This window comes from Thunnus maccoyii, chromosome 11 (genome assembly GCF_910596095.1).
Source record: "Thunnus maccoyii chromosome 11, fThuMac1.1, whole genome shotgun sequence".
Lineage (NCBI taxonomy): Eukaryota > Metazoa > Chordata > Actinopteri > Scombriformes > Scombridae > Thunnus > Thunnus maccoyii.
In genome coordinates, this window is record NC_056543.1 from 24,543,260 (window position 1) to 24,547,485 (window position 4,226).

Here is a 4,226-nt window from a genome sequence, read left to right on the forward strand (position 1 = left end):
AAAACAGTAGTCAAACGCACCACGTCCACCCTCAACACAATGCCCTTCTTTAGCCTATCAAAAAAAAAAGTTGTTTCTCAGAATCAAAGGAGAAATAAAACTGATGGCCTTAACATTAACCTATTGTTTTGTTGAGTTACGGACACCCTTGTGTTTTCGTTTTTAGCACAGTAAGGAAAATCCAGTCTACCCACTGGATTGATATGGACCATTGACTGTAGACTACTGATGAAATTCAAATGAAGAAGTAAAAACAAGGATAAAATCTTGTGATTAAATGTTGAGTAATGCAGTGATTATAGTTAAAAATGAATAACAAGTGAGAAAAAACAATACAGCTTCAGTGCTGCCGAGTCCCGACCAAGAAAAAAAAACATGGTGCAGGCACAATTGAAATACACTGGTTTGAAAGTTGTGCTGAGTGTCACAAAAAAAATGGAACATTTGTGTCCATGTACATGAATCTATAGATTAAATTTCGTGACTGTTTCACAAACTGCTGTGAGTTGGGGTTGACTGTAACTACATTTACTTTGTGGGTTTACGGATTAAATTAGAAAAAGCCCTGCATCCACAACTGGAACATTTACTGTTTGGAAGTTGGTCTAACACCAGTTCTAGATGCTACTATGTCAGAGTTTAGGGTAATATACTGGTGGATTTGGGGAGGTTTAACTGTGACATAAACTCATCAGTGAGTCCTCATTCACAAAGCCTTTTCTCCTAAAAGTGAAACACATAAAAGTGAAACACATTGTACGAAAATACTACCATTAAAGCATAAAGCTAACCTCCGTGTTTCCTGTCCAAGTTGCAGGATAGAATGATGCTACTTATTTGTTTCCATGTCTTCTACATAGATCATCAACTGGTGAGGATGCAAACTTTTACCTGAGACCTGTTTTTAGACTGTTTTAGTCTATTTTGCATCATCACTCAGTCCTGAATTATGTTTGTTTCAAATACATATCTAAGACCCTTTTGCAGAGTTCTAATGATCATACAAATCAGCTTAAGACATTTAAAAGCCATAAGGAACTGGATTTTTAACCAAATCACAGAGATACTGTTAATTCACAGGATTAACATTGATTGGCTAGCTAGCTACAGTTTAGTAAATCTGCCAACACAGTTGTCATTTCAGCCAGCAAAATCAGCAGTTGCCAATACGAAATTAAAAGCTTAATTACAAGGACCCATGGATTCAAAAGCCGTCAAATTTCACGTGGTAGATCTGCCACCGTTACAACTGCAAACTGCATACATGCTGTGCTACATTAGAAAGCAACGTGCGTAGCAATAGTAACTGAGGGGTGGAAGTTTAGCGTGGTATGTGTTTTTCAAGCTTTAAATGAAGCATTTGTAACTTGGACCGCCTCAGAAAGGCAAGCATGAGAGAGCAGAAAGTCTGTGGTCCCTCTGACTCTGTGTGTGTGTGTGTGTGTGTGTCTGTGTCTGTGTCTGTGTCTGTGTGCAGGCGGCTGGGGTTGGAGGGGGGTTGCTTATGCATTAACACAGACATAAACAGATCAGCATGTCTACAGTGTACTGCTTCACTCTGAGTCCCACCTCCTTGTGTCACGCCCACGGGCGGCATCAGAAGAACAGGCGCTGGAAGTGAGCAGTCCTCCTTCATTCACAACCCACCCCCCCAAAAAAAACCAACAGAAAACGCACTTATCTATGCTGGGGCCACCTGCCACTGCAGGCCTGTCCTTTGTGTAGATGTCTGTATAAGCCTGGGATTCTGTTACCCTGCTCCCCAGGGAGAGCAGACGCTGCTGTAGCCCAGCTACTGGTAGACTGGATGCTTGGACAGGATGACATACAGGCTTGTCAGTGACAGGTGGAAGTACATCTCTTATTATCTGAGCAGATATAGACAGCACATGTCCAGCAACACTTCTGGAGGTAGCTTCTGTTCCACTACCTTTCATTGCTTAATGAAAATTTCACACTTTATTTTACAGTACACTGATAAGACGTACTTTATATCTATTAAGACAAAAACTAGAAATAATATGTTCTTTATTAGACTGTAAACAAACACAGTTATACCCTAATTAGACACCATACACCTAAATTATGCTGTAATTAGAAACTGCATATAATGCCATATTAGACCCACAATAGACACTGGTATACCAAATTATGCTCTAATTAGAATTATAAGCTATTAGAATCCCATTTTACAAGATCATAGTCTAATTAGAAATCAAATACAATGCCATATCAGATCCAAAATATCCCAGCAAACATTGTTCCCACAGCGACATTGTGTCACTGGCCAAAATTGGCTCCAGATGCCAAAAACAGCAACATGCACCTGAAATGCAAATTATGAATCTCAAGTCACGTGTGCACATATTTGGAATACAGATATGCAGGTGTAAGTGTCAGTTTCTCCTAATGAATATCAGGTCTAATCCAATTTTTGTTTAAAAACTGTTGTAAGCAGACGGTCACAGGGTGTCATCCTTGCCACGTTCAATAAAGGTCCACCTGGACCTGACTTCAAAAACACTTCAAATACTTCTCAAAGTTTCACTGTGCAGCACATCTATGGGTGTTTTGTTTTCGTATTTTTCATACAAAAGCTTTTTTATTCATTAATTGGTTGAGAGCAGATTATCATAGAGGGACGTCCTCTCCACATAGAATCAACATCGTTGGGCGTTATATGTTTTAAACAGTTCAGCAGTGATGTGAGCTTCGTCTGGGTTAATAAAAGTTACGAAGGGTTTACTATTGAGACACATATCTTCATCATGGATGTATTATCTTCATGCTTGTGGGCGAGACACGCTCCCGTCTCACGAGAATACATGTAGTTCACTACAAGAGTTGAGAGCAGAGAATGTACATGCTGCTCGCAACAGGACCAAGAAGACAGAAATGGTGCAGAAATAACTGTCAGGTAAGTTTGCTATTATGTTGGCGTGTATGTTCTACAACATTCATGTTGATGAGGAGTTTAGTAATTTATAGCCTCTGTTTTCCTCAGAGTTACAACGAGGATTAACAGCAGCTGCAGCTGTTTACATCCTGGAGTTAGCATTAGCATTAGCCTGCACCACCTTGATGGAAACTGGAGAAAAGTGCATTAGACTGAATTAAAAGAATTAAGAATTCAAATTGTTATATTATCTACAGAAAGGTGTACTTTTGATGATCATCTTTCATCAGTGTTGTTTATCCAAATGAAATACTGTTGCACGTTAATATTGACTCAGTGTGTTTCTGTAAAAATGAATGCATATGTCTTAACTAAGATACTTAATGTGTTTGCTGAGTGTTTGGTTATATATCATTTATTATAAGGATTTTCTTGAAAGTGACATTAAGATGTATAACAGACGTCTGGGTCAGACAGGACGTTGGTTGGACCATTTTAGAACATAAAGCATATTAAGTTGTTAATCTGGACATATAGAATGTATAAAGCTGCAGAATGCATAATAATACATACATTTTAGCAGAACAACTGAATGGAAACATTGATGATGGTAATGACATATTTTGACATTGCTGGTAGACACAGGAAGGACATCCAGCATGGGACCAGCCGAAGAAGGTGTAGGTATGTCTCAAGTAGCAGATATGTGATTTCAATTTAGTTTACAGTACAGTTCTGTTGTAATGTGTTGCAAATTACCCTCTAAGAAAGTCTAATAATGGTCTAACAGTGGAAATAAAGATGCAATGTCCTGGCAGCTTCCATAGCCTAATGTTACTGGGTGTCAAGGAAGCATGTATTAGGCTATGTATTACTACCTACAAACTCCATGGAACTCCAGAAAACATCCAGGCTACGAGGGATGTGTGAAGTAGTGACCAGATGTGACCCGATGTGGTTTGACTTAAGTTTACAGTACAGTTTTCTTCTAATGAGCAACAAATGGCCCTATAAGAGAGTGAAACTATGTTAAATAAAGGCCAAATAAATGCATTGTCCTCTGAGCTCTCAGTGTTTTGTCTGACTATTAAAAAGGTTATGCCCAATAAATTTGTGTAATTACAGCCTGTGTTGTCTAATTAAGTTATCATAGGCCCACAGTGGTAGCATTAAATGTTAAATAACATCTAATCAGTGTACCATAAAATAAAGTGCAACCAAAATTCCATAGAAAGCTTGCTCATCATTTCCGTCCACATTCCAACTCCTTTACTGGCTGTAATATTTGAGCACCTTGTTATTTTACCAAACATAAGTGACAACTTCTTAG

The 4,226-nt window shown here is 38.6% G+C and overlaps 1 long non-coding RNA gene across 1 annotated transcript; it reads left to right on the forward strand.

Moving 5' to 3' along the window:
* The first annotated feature begins 468 nt into the window (after positions 1-468).
* Positions 469-4,020, forward strand: LOC121906550. Its single transcript, XR_006098667.1, has 2 exons — positions 469-2,917; positions 3,005-4,020. It is a non-coding gene; the product is annotated as an uncharacterized LOC121906550 (long non-coding RNA).
* Positions 4,021-4,226: the final 206 nt, after the last annotated feature.